The 19375-nt window shown below is 39.2% G+C and overlaps 1 pseudogene; it reads left to right on the forward strand.

The window, feature by feature from the left end:
- Nucleotides 1-878: 878 nt before the first annotated feature.
- LOC103748262 lies at nucleotides 879-1273 on the forward strand (annotated as a pseudogene).
- Nucleotides 1274-19375: the final 18102 nt, after the last annotated feature.

A 19375-nucleotide genomic window follows, 5' to 3' on the forward strand; every position in this document is an offset into this window, starting at 1 on the left:
AATTCAACTGTGAACCTAGAAACTTGCACCCACTTGTGAAAGAGATGTACTCTTGTTCTGGTGTGTGTTACTGAATATGTTAAAGCTCTAGTAAAATGCTTCTTCTAATCAAGTAGTTATTAAAAAATTTTAAAAATGTTTAAAAAAATAATAATTCTTCAAAGCATAAAAATTTGCTCCTTAGTAATTAGTAGATATGAAAAACATTCCCACTGAAATCTACCTGATGTCTTTATATCCATGTTTATATGCCAAGGAGCTCAGAAAGTAACTGAACTGTGACTAGTAATAATCAGATATATAGAGATTAGAAACACATGTGCAAACATCTTAATGTCAATTGCATTAAAAATCAATTTTTCTGTATGAAACTGTATTTTAATAATGAAATGGAGATCTCTTTATAGGGTTTATACTGAGTACAACATTGTATAACTATAATAATTCAACTGTAAACCTAAAAATTTGCAGCCAATATTGAAAGAGATGCATCTTAGCTCAGAAAATTATTGAATATGTCAATGCTGTTGTAATGAAATGCTTCTTCTAAGTATGTGGTTATTAAATAAATAAATAAATAAAATAAAAAGCAAAGGGCATGTCTTGCTATGCAGGAACACAGGAGACAACTAGCCTTATTATCAGACAAGAGGCAGGAGGCAAACCTGCACGATTCTTTATTTTGATTTCCACAGAAAGAAATGGTCAAGGTTGGGTAAACGGGCTTAGGACTGGCTAATTTAAATAATTTAAGCAGGGTCTGGGATGTCAGGGCTTTCTCTGAGTCCTGGAATGATGATCAAGGGATAATTGCCCTGGGGTATAAGAGCTAAACAGAGCTTTCATGGTCTGCCATCTGTGGGGGAACCACCGCCAAAATGCAGATTTTCATAAAGACCCTTATGGGGAAGACCGTCACACTGCAAATTGAACCCTTGGATACTATAGAAAATGTGAAGTCTATGATCCAGGATAAGGAAGGAATTCTTCCTGATCAGGAAAAGCTGTTCTTTGCTGGTTATAACATTCAAAAGGTGTTCACCCTTCATCTTGTGTTGAGCTAAGAAGAGGAAAAAGCCTTACAACAGTCCCAAGAAGAGCAAGCATAAGACAAAGAAGGCAGGTTGGTTGTCCCTAAACACTATAAGGTGGATGAACATGGCAAAATTAGTTTGTACAGTGCTCTTCAGATGAATTTGGAGTTGGAATTTTCATGCTCACCCACTTTGATAGACATAGTGGCATGCGTTGTCTGACTTACTGCCTCAACTAATCAGAAGGCAATTAATTTTACATGAATTACTAAAAGACAGGAAGTGAACACAAAAACAAAACAAAGAGGAAGTGAGGATTGGAAGTAGGTGGATTTTGGATTGATTAATGTGATCATGAAGGTTGTGCTCAAAAAGTGAATTGTTTGCTACTCGTAGGAATTAGCTAACCTTGGGAAAAATGGTTTCTCCTTGGTTAGTAAGACCAGATTTCAAAGCATCAAGAATACAGAAAATAAAATTAATATAGCAATTTGTTGAAATTCATTGGAAAACATTGATTTTGTTTTAGTTACTTTCTATTGCTCTGATTAAAATAAAACACCGATAAAACCAACTTGGGGAGGAAAGAGTTGATTTGGCTTACAGCTCACAGTCCATCATCAAAGGAAGCCAAGGAAGGAACTCAGGGCAGAAACCTGGAGCAAAAACCATGGAAGTATGCTGCTTACTGGTTTGCTTCCCCTGCCCATGCTCAGCTTGCTTTCTTATACCACACAGGATGACCTCCCACAGTAAGCTGCCCCCCCCATCACTCAGCAATCAAGAAAAGCTCCACAAACATGGCCAATGAAATGGAAGCAATTCCTCAATTGAGGTTCCCTCCACCCAGACGTGTCAAGTTGGCAACTGATTTTAATTTTTCTCTTGTCCTAGTTTGGTTCTTCTATTGCTGTGATAAAATACCTGTCAAAACCAACTTGGGATAAAAGGGTTTATTTGCCTTACACATCCTGATCACAATTCGTCCTTGAGGGAAGCCAGGGAAGGAACCTGAAGGCAGCAACTGAGGCACAGACCATGGAGGATGCTGCTTACTGGATTGCTTCTCTGGCCTGTGCTCTGTTGCTTTCTTTTTCTAACTTTTTTTAAATTTAATAACCACATGATTAGAAGAAGCATTTCATTACAGCTTTAACATATTCAATAATAATTTCCAGGGCAAGGATACATCTATTTCAAAAGTGACTGTAAGTTTTTTAGGTTCATAGTTGAATTAATACAGTTATACAATACTAAACTGAATATAAACCCCATAAAACATAAACTTGAATGAGCTTTTAACCTTTAAAAAAGATCTCCACTTAATTTAAAAATATACTGTTTCCTTTCATACAGAAGAATAAAAAATAAATAATGATTAAAAAACAATAATTAGTAGATGTGAAAAACATTACCATTGAAATCTACCTGATGACTTTATATCCATACTCAGGTGCTAAGGATCCAAGTGTAACCGATTGTGGCTAGTAATAATCAGATATTTAGAGATTAGAAATGCATGTGCAAACATCCAATGTCAATTGCATTGAAAAAGAATTTTTCTATATGAAACTGTGTATTTTAATAATGAAATGGAGATCTTTTTAAAGGTTAAAACATCATTTAATTTATGTCTTATAGGGTTTATACTGAGTACAATATTGTATAACTGTAATAATTCAACTGTAAACCTAAAAATTTACAGCCAAATTTGAAAGAGATGCATCCTACCTCAGGAAAACGTTATTGAATATGTCAATTGTGTTGTAATGATATGCTTCTTCTAAGTATGTTGTTATTAAATAAATCATTTTTAAAAATTAAAAAAAAATATAGTTTCCTAAAAAAGGCTCATTTTTTAATGCTACTAATGCTTAGATGTTTGCACATGTGTCTCTAATCTCTATGTATCTGATTATTACTAGCCACAATCGGTTACACTTGGATCCTTAGCACCTGAGTATGGATATAAAGTCATCAGGTAGATTTGAATGGTAATATTTATCACCTCTACTAATTAACATGGCATAAATTTACATGCTTCCTCCTCAAATATAAGCCATTTTTTAATTTTTTTGATTTTTTTTTGTGTATATCATACAGAACATCCCAAACAATCTTATTCATCTATATATCCACTTCCCAAATGGCACCCTCCCATAGCCTCCCCCAACCCCACTGGAGCCCAAATACTCTGTCATCCCTGTTAATATCCACTGTGTTGTTGGCAACCCCAGTCATTCCCCAGTGCTTTTCCATCTGCTGAATCTAGTCAGCCTATCAAGAGAGCCTTGTTTTAGGAAGATCAGCTGTTCTTCATCTAGAAGCAATCAGTTGTCAATATTCCTTTAGATAAGATTGGGGTCTGCTGTTCATTTGCCCAGTTCTATGCTGGACTACTGTCTGGGAGTCTTTTGGGCCACCATGGCCAGTAACTCAAAGGAAGGTATCTCCTATCTGGCATTGTTTCTTGTTATATAGCCTTTAGTCCATACATATGGACTCTTAAAAAATTATATTGGGCCCTTTAATCTTTGGTTATACTTTCCTTTTGGGTGTTTAAGACCCTGCCCAGATAAACTAATTTATTTTAACTCTTAAGGTTGTTTGAGGATCTGTTCCTCAGGGGTCACATGGGCTTGGGAGTAGCCCCTAGCTCCTCTCTTTTCCCAGTTCTGTCTATGTGAAGATAAGTCAAAGGTCCTGCTTGACCATGGCTGGTTTCACTGGGAAGCATGGAGGAAATGATCCCTTTGTGTTGACCCTCCTCTTTGTAGACTGGACACTGGTTCAGGTCCATCTGGTGGGGGTCTCCATGGCTTCCTGATCAAGAAGACAGGTGACTTACCACAGTTACAGGACATTTTGAGAGATGCTCATAGTTCCCTAGAACTTAGTCGACCTAGGAGGGCAAGGAACAAAAACTATCTTTTATATCTCTCTGACCAAATTAGTATAGACCTCATAGTATGGCTGTTAAACATCCAAGAAGGTTAGTTCCACAAGTCTGGTACATTTAATTACCATGTGCCATGTAGATAAAGCTTGGGCAAAGACCAAAAGTTCTCACATACAACTAATTCAAAGAATATAATATATGTCTAGGCAAGGTTTATCTGTTGCTTTCTTATACAAGCCAGGTACTGCCCACAGTGGGCTAGGTCCTCCTATATCACTCAACAATCAACAAAATACTTTACAGACATGGCCACAGGCCAGTTTGAAAGTGGATATTTCCTAGTTGTGGTTCCCTCTTCCCAGGTGTCAAGATGACAACTGACACTGCCTAGCTCATCTTTCCAACAGGCAATCAGTGTGGGTTGGTTCTTTCTCACCTTGTGTGGCTGGGTCCTGTCAGCTGTGTTCTCCAAGACTTTGTAGTGATACTCTGTTCAGTCTTACACAGCTTCAGGGGTCAGTAGAGGTTGAGTTCCAAAGGATGAGCAGCCCTGCTTTCCAGCTCTCACCTCTTGGGTGCTGCCCTTGCACTCACCAACTTGCAGGTGCTCTTGATCCTTAACCAGAGAGAAAATATTTCTCCCAGAGATGTAGTTACATGCACAGACACTACAGATGCATCTCCACAGCTGGTGCCCACCTCTGAGGAATAGTACAAGTAGTGGGAGAAACAGGAGAGAGAGAGGGAGAAGAGAAATGGAAGCAACTAGAACTGTCTCTTCTGTTTGATGACTACTGGCTTAAAGGAAGGGGGAGTTGGCTTGGCATGAAAGCTGTGTAGTTATTTTGAAGGTCTTCCTAGCATTGAAGTCAGAGAAAAGGACAGATGTTTACTCTAAGCTTGATAAATGCCTGTCAGGGATGGGCGACACAAAGCAAATGTTTTCACATATTTCTGAATGTAGATTTATGTCTTTTTTGGGAGGTGTGGGCAGCTGCAGAGTCCCTGCATTCTGTTTTCTGTACAAGTCAGTCTTTAATCAGTAGTTGAAGCATTTTAAACTATTGATTTTCTGAAACTGGTTTTATTCCATTAGAAACAATGAGTTGATCTGTTCTTTTATCACCAGGTGTGTAAAGCAATTGCCTGATTTAATGTAAAAATATAGTGGTATCTTTATGTCATTGTCTGGATGAGAACTAAATCTTAAAAACTGAGAAAGGTTAGGAAAATGCATTTTATGGGTCTTAGTTGGACATAGATAAAGCAAACACTTTGATGAATTTATTATTTTCATGGCACTGAAGAATAATAAGGGAATGTTATGATTTGGGGGAAAAACAACAGCACACTTCTAACCCTCTAGAAATATGTTGGTTAGTCACTCCCTTGTTAAGCAGGACTGGAAGTCCTTAGCATAGCATTTGGGTCTAGACTAGTGGTATTCCAGAGTGTTTGAGATGCTATAACTGGTCAGTACTCAGTCCAGAAGCTGAGCATGTAGAAACTTGTAAGCAAATTTTATGATGGAGTGGCATGTAAGGGTGGGGTCTACCTTAGCAGCTCATTGATGTTATAGTTTTAAGTGTTAGTATACAATGGATTAAAGAAGTAAAACAAAAATGACCTAAGAAACCAAATCAAGTAAAACAAAAGCTTTCCCCTAAATCTAGATCTTTTCTTCAAGATAGTTCGAGAACTACTAGATTAGGCTACTTAAATCCTAGTCTCCTCTGGTCTCTTTCCTGCTCATGCCACAATAAGACTTCTATGAGAATAAAGTTTTTTATAGCTTCATTGCTCTGCGTGAGTGTGTGTGCGTGTGTGTGTACCTGTACGTGTGTGTGTACCTGTATGTGTGTGTGGTGCAGACACCATAGTGTGTGTGTGTGTGTGTGTGTGTGTGTGTGTGTGTACATGTGCGTGTTGCAGACACTATGGTCTGTGTCTGTGTGGAGTCAGACGACAACAGAGGAGTTGATTTGGTTATCTTTTTCCACCATGTGAGTTCTGGGTGTTGAACTCAAGTCATCAGACTTGCCAGTAAACATATTTACCTACTGAATCAACTTGATGAGGCCTACCCTTCATGGTACTTATGAAAGAGGTTCCAGAACAGAGAAGGTGGAGAGGACAGTTCAAGGAAATAGCCACACAAGGGCCTTGGATGTCCTATGTGTAACTACATATAAAGCTACCTTAGCTGACCATGTCTATTCTGGACCATTGTGCTTCCATCTTGGGGTGTGAGACTGAGATCTTTATATCATATCTGAGGACACTCAGCTGTGCATCCGGAAAACACTCTGGTGTTCAATCTCCCACTACGGAGCTTAAATCTAGACACTCATACCTGTCCTAATGCAACCACCAACCTAAGTGCTGGAAGGTATACAGAATATAGTTTTGTTTCTGATGCTTTACTTGCAAAGGTCTGAGACATTCAGTCTAGTTCATAATTCTAGATAAAGCAGTAAAAAATGAAGGCATTTGTTCTGTTGAAGGTTTAAAAAGCCCACATGTCATTTGCAAAAATGGCATTGCTATTTGTGTCTTTTGTTTGAGTTAGATAAAGCAAAGTTCTTTTCATGCCTGGTTTCTACATAACAATGCCACACATGATAGACAGAAAATGCGAAGATGAAGGGTCAATATACGGAGGCTTTGCTAAACTGGGTAAATGTAAGATGTTTGCTCTAGTCTGGTGAGAAGGGATATTCATAAGAAAGTCACAATGAATGTTAGGCTAATTAATGAACAATCACCACATTTGACATTCTCTTAATATCATTTAAACATTTGGAATACATATTTGAAGAAATGATACTATTTTCAGTTCATTCTATTTAAGTGATTTCCCTTTCTGTTGATTAAACTTAAATACTGATGACTGCTGTTTACAAATAGATGTCTGATTGGAATATTTTAGGAACTAATTATGAAAATGAAGAAAAATGTTGCCTATATGCCCTGAAATTTTGGGCTCCTCAGAGTGGTAGTGTTTTAGATAGTCATTTCAATCACAAAATACCTTTGAACAATCTTGTCTTATAGATTTGATTTTATTAAATATAGCTTCTTAAGTCATTTTTCAGGCTTCAATATTTTCCTGTCTGAAGGGCATCATCCTTTAACTATTGCCGAAAGTAGAACTTTGTTGCCTATTATCCCACTTACCAACATTTTTCTGATTACTGGTATCAGATAAATGAAAGCTCTGGCCATTTTTATCTCGTTTTCCCTTTTTGTTACTTGTGTGCACCTTGTCAAATCCTGCTGCTTCTCTGTTGTGATCAAATGTATTTCCATTTACTTACTCTCATGTAAGTGCTAGGAATGGAGCAATACATGTATTTCTGTCTCCTTTTCCTTCTCTACCCTGTCCTTGCATGTTTCTATTTTCCATCACAGCACATTTATTCTTATTTGGATTAAATCAACCTCAACACATAATTTAGGAGCCACCATCGTCCTGCCCTCTTGTTTCATTAGACACCAACCAAGTATGTCTGAAGAAATAAAGAGCAGCAACAAAAATCCAGAAACTTCAAGCATTTTTTTCACTATAATTGCCATCTTAACTTAGATTCCATCACTTATATCCTTGGTTTTCTAGGGATAGTCATTGCTTTCCCAATTTGGAGTTGCTGGGCTGTGCTTTATTATTGTTGCTCTTTTTCTATGAGGTTGTGTAGTGGTCCTGAGAGTTTATGTTGCTAACTTGATCTTATAGGGAGTGCTACCTCAAAAACCAACCTAGGCAAGCAGCTGATCCTCAGCTCTAATTTAGGGAGAAGGTCTGGTAACTAGGGTGAAGTCCAGGAATGATGTGAGTGGCCCCTATCTAGAAGGGAAAAATGAGGAATAGCTAACAGATGTTGTTTGGGAATCCTGCTGTTAAGGTACACTCCTTTCTCAGTAGGGGCTTCCTGCCTGACTTATCTGGAAAGTGCTTCCAAGCACGGATGCTTGGCCTTATTTGGAACATGACTTTTGGCATAGTTACCTACAATAAAACTGCCCCCAGGTTTTTTCTATATGATAATTAGGCATTGCCCTATAGCCAGATGATAGGATCCCCCTACCACATGTAAATAAAGCATCCTATGAACACCTATCAGCTGAAGCTTTGGCTGCTGCCTCCACACTATATTTTTCCCTGACCCCACTGAATAAACAGAGCTTTATCACTGAATTTGACTCCCCAGAAGGTTTTTTCCATCCATGCTCACTGGTGATCCTGACCCCGCTCATAGCTTCTACTCCCTTTGTTCTCCTGGGTTTGTGACCAATGGCCCACGAGGGGAGGGAGAGACCCACAAGATGTGGCTAAATTAGGACAGGATGTCGGATGCTCAGCAAAAGTGATAAAATCAAGCATCATCTCTCAAGGGTCTGGGTGCTGAAGAGAAACCCAATTTGAAGAAATGAAATTGTAGGTAGCTCTGAAGAACAGTGTTGGAAGGGAAACAGAAGATGAAACCTGAGATTTCCTGTTCTTAAGGGAAAGGCAACAGCAGTATTTTTATATGATAACTGAGGCTGTGGTAATTGTCAGGGAGAGAGGATACCAAAGCAGTTCAAGAAACTGAGTCCTGGGAATTTTAGTTATGATTCTGTGACATTATTAGTAGCTAAACTGAGTATGTCCATATCAGAAACTGGACAGATATTAGTTTGAAAGCCTTATTGATGTTGGAAAAGATAATTAAGAAGCCATGATGTATATAATGTAAATTTAGTAGCTTTTAGTTGTAATTATAATACTAATAGAAATATTAATATTTGTTTAGCTATCATTTTGTGCTAGAATATTCAGGTTCTTGTCTACTTCGGGTGACTATGAAACATGGTGTGCTAGTTTCCATATTTCCTCTGAAGAAACATAATCTGTTTCTCTAGGATAAGCTTTTGATCTGCTTTGACTAGTGGAATATAGTAGAATCTGAGTCCCAGAGGCCTTGTGGATTTTGCCTTCTGTTTCTTGCATATGACTATATCCCTTTGAGGAAGTCAATTTAACCTTCTTCACCTGGAAAGAAAAGCTTAGCTGCCCTAACTGAGCCCGGACCCAACTGACCCTCCATCTCAATTTCAACCACCAGTCAGTCACTCCAAGGAAATATAAGAAAATTATCTCAGTAGGATTTGAGGGTGCGTTGCTAGTGTTAAGTAACTGACAAACCTGTAATTTTGATAAGCGTGCACTTTGGTGTATATGCTTCCCAAACAATTGATAGAAATGACAATGTGAAGTCTAGGACAGAACTGGGTGGCCTGTCTATAAACACTGATGTCAAAGCCAGTGAGAATCTCCCAATAAATAATAGAGCTGTATGAAAACTGTGCTGTGGCTATATAAAGATTGACCATCATTTCTTTTGGTTCCAAATGTAACATTCTGAAAATGTATGGTTCTTTTAAAAAATAATATTTCATGTGCATGACTATTTTGTAATGCTTGTAGATGTCAGAAGAGGGCATCACATCACCCGGAGTTACAGACAGTTGTTAGCCACCACGTGGGTGTTGGAAACCAAGTCCAGGTCCTCTGCAAGAGCAGAGAGTGCTCTTAGAGCTATTTCCCATCTCTCCAGTCTCCAAATATATGTATCCAGATATTAGGTGTCACATTAAAGATTGGGTTGACTTAGAAATAATTAGGCAGAAAAGTTTGATTCTTAGATTTGGAAGGCCCAGAAGAAAGGAAAGGCTTTAAATATTAGCTTCATTACCAACTATATGTGTGGCTTGGATGAAGTAGCTAACTTTCTGTGTCTTCATAACTTCTCTACAAAGGGAGGTAGGTAACATCAGCAGTTTAAGGTATTTTAAAGCATAAAGTCAAGTCACCCAATTCAATGTATAAAATATAGTAATTTTCAATAATTGTTAGTTCTCGTATCTTGGACAGAGCTTCCTAAATCTTTTATCCTGACACTGTTCATCTAAAGCCACTGAAGCTTATGTTTAAAATGTGGGCTTGTAGGCAAACCATAGACAGCAATCAATAATTTTAATTATATCCTTTAGAGTACATTTTCTGGATTATATTCTCTTAGAACATTGTATATAACTCAACTATTAGAATGGCTCAAACGGAAAATATAGACCATGTTACATGTTGAATAGAATGTGGAATAATTGGAACTCTCCTAGGAGTTACTACTAGGTAAAGCTGCTTAGTAATAGTTGCAAAGTCAAACATTACCTGTTACATAGGAATTCTAATCATAGGCCTATTCCCAACAGAAATATATATGTGTTTACCAGGAGATATTGAAATTTTTGCAACAGCACTCTGTAACAGTCCTAGAAACTATTCAATGCCCATTAGCAATAGAATACACTAATAAGTTCAAGATAATATTCAGCAATGAGGATGAATGGTCAAACCACAGCTATATGCTCTGGCATGCACGAATCGTACAAATGTCTTATTAGCACTAGAAGCAGATATAGGGGTATGTGACCGAGCTACCAATCTGCTGGTTGCGTCCTTTTGCTCTACCCAGATAGTAACTGTGAGAAGACGAAAGAAGCTCTTCCATTGTTGACAATTCCATGTTCTTGGGTATCTAAGACCTAGGGGCTGGACTGGTAGACACAGTTCTAGCCCCTGAAAGCCAAGGAACCTTTGTTCCATTCTTTTGAAGCCAGAGACTTATGACCGTAGGCACTTAGGTTAGAAGCTTATCAAGTGTGCTTTAAACCACAGTGACCCTAGCACTCAGCTGCTGTTGTAAATCTCATATGCTAGCAGCAGTGGACAGCAGCAGGTAACAGCCAGCAGCAGCCATGTCACCTTTACATGTCACAACTCTCTTACAGGCCTCAGGCAACAGCTTTTACAATTTCGAGTCTTATGGTATGAGGATCTTTAGTCCATGGTAATGGCTAGTGCTGCAGTTCTGGGCCCTTAAGGTTTGGTAGCTTTGGGGAAGTCTTCCAGCACCCACAGTTTCTCATCTTCAGCTCTTCATAAGCCCCCCCGGTCTCTGTTGCCTCTTTTCCCCATTAGTTCTGCCCTGGCTGCTCTCTGCAAGTCTCCTTGCTATTTCTACTGTCACTGCTGCCAGGGCAGCAGGTGCCACCTGTACAGCTGCTGTCACCTCTGCCTCTGCTGCCACTTCTACCAGGGTTTCTACCGATCTCTCTTTGTGTCACCAGTTCAGCTACATTAATGATAAAGATGAAACATAGCCAAGCAAAGATCACTTTTGGGAAGCTTTTTGTTGGACTTACTGTTTCAACATTAAAGCACAGGGGGATGATTCCCGCTGTGACTATTTGAGTCACAAAGTGAGCTGAAAAGCATGGTGATATAGCCTGAAAGGGAGAGTGGTGAGGGTGTCCACAATCCCAGCATCTTTTGTGTAATGAGGGATGACACTTGCACCAATTGCAGTAGTCTCTTATGTAACTGAAAGACTATGATGGTACCAGTTACATGCCTTCTGGTGGGTCACCAGATGAAGGGGTTCCCCTCTGGCCTGGGTAGAAAAGGCTGTGGGTCTCCTAGAGCTCATCAAGGCTTGTGATGGTGACACAAGCTGTTTGAAGGAGCTATGGCTGGGATAGTGGCTTAAGGAGCTGGGGTTGTGCATCAGTAATTAGCAGCTGTGGCTGTCACTTTCGTAGTGGGTGGTGTTAGCACCGGGGCAGTCAGGCTGGCTGCTGAGCTGATTGTGATTTTATCAAGGCAGCTGGGGCACTAAGAAAAGGTCAAATGGCTGACAGTGAGTCCGATAACCCCTGGTCCCAACATCTCAGCTTATTTAAAGGAAAAATAAACATTAAAATGGGGCAGTTATTGCTGGACATGGTAGCATGCCCTGGGAGTGCCATGAGTTTGAAAACAGCTAAGGCAACATAGTAAATACCAGGCAAGCCAGGGTGATAGAGCAAATACTGTGTCTCAAAACAATGACAGCAGCAACAACAACCAATAAAAAAGAAAAATAATGAAATGAAAAAAAAGGAGGAAGAAAGACCAGTAGGAGAGGTGTAATGAAAAGACAGAGAAAGGGGAAGGCATATAGGGTGAATACACATGATACACTTGAAAGAAATTTCCCAGAACTGTGTACAACAAATACACACCAACTTAAAGAAGAAGCAGAGGAGCTGAAGAGATGGCTCGGCAGTTAAGATCACTGGCTGCTCTTGCAGAGGACCTGGGCTTGGTTCCTAGCATCCAAGTAGTAGACAACAACAGTCTGTAACTCCAGTTTCAGGGGATTTGACACCTTCTTCTAACCTCCATGGTCATTGCACACACATGATGCATTTATATACATGCAGGCAAAACACTCCTACATATACAATAAAGATTTTATAAAGGAGTAGAGTGTTTACAATAATAATTTGTCATTAAGAGATTTAACAGTGTTTAGTTATACTCTAACAATGCTAACTCCTGTCCTACTACTCTGGTTCCTCTAATCCATCTCAGTTGCATTTCTTTACATTTAGAAACAGGCAAAAATTAGTCTATGATGTTGCAGTCTGTGTTAGTTACCTTTCTGTCACTGTAACAAAATATTTGAGGTAATCTTTTTAGTAAAGTATTGTTTTAGCTAACAATTTTGGAAATTCTAGTCCATGATCGATTGGTCCTGTTGCTTTGAGCCTGTGAGACATCAGGAAATCATGGAGGGAATGTGTGGTGGAACAAAGCTGCTCACCTCACAGACAGGAAACAAAAGAAGATGAATAAGTGTGTGGGGTTCCACATCTCCTTCCAAAGCACATTTCCAATGGTAAGGTGGTTTCCCACTAGGCCTCATCTTTCTAAGTTTCTACCACCCTCCAATAGCTCCACTGGACAAACCAAGCCTTCAATATAAGGACCTTTGTGGGACATTCATCACCTAAACTATAGTAGGGAGTCAGGGAAATTGTTATACTTGATGAGGGTTGTTGTGCGACTTTTCCTGGGGAGATGTGAACAAATGCCTATTCACCCCAATAGGACACTTAGAACACACCAAAGAAACAATCATGCTTAAGCCTAGTTTGGTGAACTAATGAGCTTAATGGAGTCACTTACAAGAGGGGTTATTTATAGCAGCATAGGTGATTCAGGCAGCTGCGTCACTCAAAAGCCCATCCCAGCACAGATGCTAACTCATGAAAGCTGCATACTTGGAACTTCTGAACCACTTGCAGATGGCTTCAACAAATCATCTCTTCTCCCCAGCAATTTACTGATTTTGTATCCTTGGGGAGAGGCCTTGTGACTCTTGTAGCTTTCTGAGCACCATGAACTCTGAAAGTTTCCTTAGTTTCTTGAGTTGTATGAGCATTTCCCTTCTCTAGGAGGGAATATTTCAGTTTGGAGGAAATAGCTAAACTACAAGGGGAGTGACTGCAAGTGCTCCAGGAAAAGTTCTAGGCTTCTGATAGTATCCTGGTTCTTGATATAGGTGTGATTGGTGTTCACTTTGTGGCAACTGATTGAGGACATCTCCAGACATATGTTGTACTTAATAGAAATCTCATCTTTACAGAAGAAATGATGGAACATAACGGTTAGGTTTCTACTTAAAAAAATTATTTTTGAGATAAAGTCTCATTATGAAGCCAGGCTGGCCTTGAACTTATGATCCTCTTGCCTTATTCTCCAAAGTGCCTGGATTGTAGCAATGCATCACCATACCTGGCTTATAAAGGAGAAATTTCTGTAAACATTCTTAATGTCTCTGTATAATCCTCTCTCCCTGTATTTCTCTCTGGTTCTTTTCAAATGAACATTTGGAGAACTAAGAGAGAAAAATACTTTTAACTAAAAATATATATGCAAATGGATTTACATATTTCTTTTCTCTCTTCTCCATCTGCAAAGCAGTCCACAGATAACTTTGAAAGAAAGAAGAGAATAATAGGAAGTCTAAGTGCTCCTGGATGTATTGTTTGCAAGAGGGTAGTGATGCATTAGTTGGCTTTGTGTGGAGTCCTTCCCACCGCGGGCAGAACTTATTTAGTTAGCTTCTCTATCCTTGGGCCCTGGATAAATAGCACTGCCAACTGGCCTGCCTTTTCTCCATCAATTCTATTCTGAGACCATTTCTATTTTGTCAAAGGATTCCTCTTGTGGCCATAAAGAATGTCTTTTTGAAGTATATACAGAACTTCTTGATGGGATATGACTACCCCAGTTTTATTCTGTTTCTTTGAGGAACACTTACCCATGCTTCTTGCCTTCATTTATGACTTAAATTGAACAGAAATAATTAAACTTACTTATATGCTGCATTTAGTGTGCATTCTTTTAATATTATGAGTTTCTCATTTGTCCGTTTATAGCAATGTGAAAATGAGTTTTAATAGTAAAATAATTGATTTAGTGGTCTTTTAGGCACTATCATCATCTATCAGTCTACAGTGCATATTTGCTTATATATGCTTTTTAAACCAACAAGATCAGAGGAATTTTCATTGCTAGGGTAAGTGAATAGTGGTTAAAGAAATCAACATGTTGATTTTTACAGGCCTTAAGTGAAGTGTTTTATGTAATATTCAAAATACCCTGCAAGAAAGATACAAATGCTTTCATTTTAGATGAAAAGAAATGACTGCAAAGTAAGTTCACTGTACATTGGCTACTTACCAACTTGCCTGAATCTAGTGAGAGAGAAAAATGCAACAAGTTTCATGAAAGATTTATTGCAGGGAGGCAGCAAGGGAAAACAGAAGCCTGGGATTCATTACATGCTGGTCCCTCATGACTCAGGAAACTGCCTAAGGGTGACGAAGTCACAGCTATACACATCCAGTAATTCAATTTTCATTCTCCTGACCAGATGGTTAAGTTGTTGTCAACTGATAGAGAATTTGTCAAAATGTAGCAAGATATGGTAACAGGGAAGTTCTGCATGGTCACTGGTACCATAGGTGGTTTGGTCCATTGGGTAGACCATCTATATCCAGTATCTGTCTAATGATGCTCATCTACTGGCTAGGTAGTGGCTGCAGCCCTGTAGATTGTGTCTGCCTATTAATCATCATTATTATTACTATTATTAGTAGTAGTATTATTTTTGGTCTTTTTGAGACAGGGTCTCCCTGTAACCTAAGATGGCCTGGAACTTGCTATGTAGACCAGGATGACCTTGATCTCACAGAGATCCACCTGCCCCCACCTCCCAAGTGCTGGGATTAAAGGTGTGTGCTACCATGCTGAGTTTCTGCCTATTATTTAACAAAGCCATCGGTAAACCTATATTGTATTGTCAGTGTACATGACTCTGAGTGTTGGGCCCCAGGTAACCATAGGAGGAGCCAAAGTACTTCTTCCATGTTGGTTACTTGGTCCTCTGGTAAGCTCACTGTTATACATCCAGTAATTACACATCATGGGACTACTGGTTTTGTGGGTTCCTAGCGAAGCCCAATCTTGATTGTACTATGTTCATTAGAGAGTTGAACTCTGTTGAACTTGCCAATTTTATTGGTGGGGTTTGCAAAAGCTCAAGTGGGGACAGGCAATTCATGTTGCTTTGTCACACATGGCTCTTGGGCCTTAAGATGCTCAGTCTTCGGCAGTGTACAGCAATAAGCAAGGAATTGTCATTCAGAAGGAGGTCTTATCTTCTGGCCCAAGATGACAGGTGTCTTGAATTGGAAAGTCTGCTGAGCTCAAGTGATAGTTTTCTGTTGTCAAGAGTCCAACCAGTAGGGTGGAAATTGTGGAGGCCTAAAACTCCCATGGGAAAGCAGGCTGAGGAGGTTTTCAAGTCAGCACCTGGGCTTGCTGAATGACTACAAAGGCTATAGATGCCAAATGACTTTTCAAAGTTGACTGAGAAGAAAGGCACAGATGAAACAGCAGGGCTCCTGAATTTTGGAGACCTACCAGTCTCAGTGATCTACAGTGACAATGCGGATTAAGTAGTACATATTTTCTAAAGTGCCTCATACTTGAGGAAAAGGAAATCTGCTTCTATATAAATTTTATACAGGTAACAGTGATGAGAAGGAATGGCTGTGTCTCAGTGAACTTATGAAATACAATTTTATAATAGTTAAAAATAACATTCAGTGACTGATTTATTACTATTCTGTCTGGGAAGAGGCATTAATTGACAAAACAGATAAGCCCTTAGAGGTGCGCTAAAACCCCAGTGTAAGTGCAGACTGGACTGGGGAGACAATGGCAGCCCAGAGGTGTGCAGTGAGTCTAGAGAATATGTATTTGAGTGGGATGCTGAGCTGTGTGTCCTGTGGACACCAACAGATCTGAATTTGTGTACCAATGTCTGTGCATGTTCTGTACAATTTTCTTGGGAAAAGGCCTATCAAAGGAACAACAAAGGTTTAGTAAGGTTAGTACAGAAATTATGTTCCTCTAAATTACTTTTTGTTTTAAAAAGGAGATAATATACTTGTTAGTTTAAAAATTATCTGATTTGATTAAAAAAGAAAAATAATCAGGACTATTAGAGGTAAACTGACTATCCCTTGAAGTCTCTTAAAGAGTTTTTTCCCTTTATTTTCACTTCTTTTCTGCATTACTTGTTTGGCATCATATTATTTTAATTTTTGGTAGTTTGTAAAGTAGCTCTATTTACTTTTACATAATCATCATTGTCTAAATTCGTTTTAAATTCTTTGACAAATTCATGCATGTGTATACTGAATTTGGGGTATTTTCACCTCTTAGAACTTTCTTGTTAGATTAGCAAAAACACCCCTTAACAGAATTCTGGTCAAGAAAATAAGATTCTCTGCTCTAGGTGGACCAGTTTTTCCGGGTCAATTACCTGCTCTAGGAGGATCAGGCAGGTCAACCTTAAGTCATGCTAAAGAGAGAGATGAGATACCTAGTGTGCTAAGGAGGTGGTGAACTTTTCCTGCCTGGAGTCCCTACCCCCTTTTGCAGTGCTTCTGGCCAGGGCCACAGGCCTGTGGCTCTCTAGTCTGCCTTCTCTTTTTCTTCCTTGTAGCTCTTTTCTTACCGTGCTTTCCCTAATGCTTTGGGCTGGTGCAAAGTTTTGTGTTTCTTTACTTTTCCTTAAAGCTCCTTTCCCCTCCCCTCCATGTGGCTGCTAGTCTTCCATGTGTTTGACCTCCATGCTGGTTCTAAACAGGCATGGCTTCATGGCTTTCTTTCCTTCTTCCCACCATTCACCTCCTCAAGGCAGCTGACAAGATTACCAGCATGCCTGCCCTGAGGATTTTTTTCTTTAAGATTCTAATAAAATTGTAAAAGCTTCCATTTGGGTCATTCTTAAATTCTTTTATGAATGAGACTAAGAGCCCTGTAGGGGACCCTCTTTGTCCCCATTTCACTATGTCCTTGAGTCATGCTCTACCCATGATTTTATTCAAAATGGTTTGCCCTGCTTCAGTTGGGGAAGTACAAGTTTGGCTCCAACCTTATCTTAACAGACCATCCAGATTTTCCATCCCTAGCTCTAGAATAATCTCCTTCATGTAAGGTCAAGGGTCTTTCCAGTTTTCACTGTGTGCAGTGGAGATGGGTGTTCCCTCTTTGAGTGCTTCGAGGTGTTAGCTCTCAAGCATACCCATATTCATTCATGCTTTTTTTTTTTTTTGGGTAGAGTACCAAACAAAGGTTGCCAAGGAAACAAGATCAAGAGCCCAAGTCACAAGACCGAAGAGCACAAGTTTTTCTAGGATTAATTAAGTCATTAGTCCAGATCTTGTCCATTTTATAAAAACTATTTCTACACTCCCCAATCTCTAGCTCTTACATTCATTCTTCTCCTTTTAACACTGTGTCCCTGAGTCTGGGAAGAGATGCCCCATAGGGCCTAGCATTCTATAGATGTGTAGTCTCTGCACTTTAACCATTGTGAGTTTCTGCATTGACTGCTGCCCACTGCAAAAGGAAGCTTCTTGGATGTAGGGTGGGGGTAGCACGGTCTATGGGTAAAAGGACAAATATTTAGAAGGCAATTTGACAATATGTCCATTTAGCCAAACAGCTCTGCTAGGGCCTATGGCCTACCCAGTCATAGGCATCACTTCAGTGCTTGGTTTTTGTTGTTATTATTAGTAAACTTGTGTATTACATGATACAAGAATTTCATTTCAAGAGAGTAATTATGGCATTAAAATAGCTATTCCTTTAAAAATATCTCACTTTTATGTGTTTAAGTGCTTTCTCTATATTTGTGCATGCAATGCCAGCAGAGGTCAGAAGAGGGCGTCAGATCGCCTGGAACTGAAGTTAAGGATCATTGTTAGCCATCATGTGATGCTGGGTCATTTGCAAGAGCAGTAAGTACTCTTAACACCTAAACCATCTCTCCAGCCCCGAAAGTAGCTATTTCTTAAAGCCTTGGTGTAATAGGTTTGAATAAAGTCTAATAGTTGCAAATTGGCCTCAGATTCTACTTATCTTAAGGTGGGGAAGAAAAATATTCCATACACACTATATTTTGGAGGAGGAGAGAAGCCACAGATAAGTGCAGAGAAGAAACAAACTTCTATAATGAAGAAGAAAAATAGAGAATCTTTCTTCCCCCCCTTATCTCTTTGTGCAAATGTTCTGTTCTGTTATATCTTGTCTCTCTTTATATCTTAAAAGGGCAACACTGGCACAGATCGGGCACATAATACATTTGTTAATTGATTCATATTCTGTACAAGTACCAATTCTCTCACCCTTACCCACCCACATCAGGGTTCAATAGTACTAACAATGGAAAGGATAATAAGTGAATCTAAATTTAATCCCTTTTTGTTTAAACTAATCTCTCCTTAATTAATGGCTGTTCATACCATTATTGCTAATGAATCAGGAGACCATTCTCTACATTAGTACAGGAAGCTCTCTGCAAAATCATCAATTCAAATTCAAAGGGGAGAGCATAGCCAGGTCTCTCCATTGTTCCCTTGGTGACCTTTTGACTAATGAAAGGGAAGGGTGTCTGAAATACAAAAAAAAGGGAATGGACCCTCTCCTTTTGTACATCACTCTTAATTCTGGGTTCCATCAAGGCTTTTTCCACACATTTTACATCCGAATGTTGTGGATTATGTACTTCAGAACAGACAGTGGACTACACTGGGGTATGGCAGAGATGAGGCCAGAACAAAGAAATGGGAAGACAGGGTGCAGTTATAAAGAAAGCTTAAAAACTACTTCCGCAAATCCATTTTTACCCTACCTGAGGTCAGATTCCATAAAGCTTAGGCTAGCTCTGAGCAGGAGCGCTTTGAGAAGTCCCCTCTGGGTAGTTTCTCCTTGACAATACCCTAACACATACTCAGGACAGGAGAACCTCTGCAGAAGTCCGTTCTAAAAGGAAGCAGGCTTTCCTGATAAGACATTGCTATGAAAAACACATTTTTTTTTTTATTATTTTGGAAACTATTTCTACCTCTCTTTAAAAGTACTTTAAACTGAAGATTTTAGAGTAATAGTACAAAATATTGTGTTAATATTTCATTTACTGAAAGCCTGAAATGT

The sequence above is a fragment of the Nannospalax galili genome, unplaced genomic scaffold, assembly GCF_000622305.1.
Source record: "Nannospalax galili isolate Female #2095 unplaced genomic scaffold, S.galili_v1.0 scaffold1025, whole genome shotgun sequence".
Lineage (NCBI taxonomy): Eukaryota > Metazoa > Chordata > Mammalia > Rodentia > Spalacidae > Nannospalax > Nannospalax galili.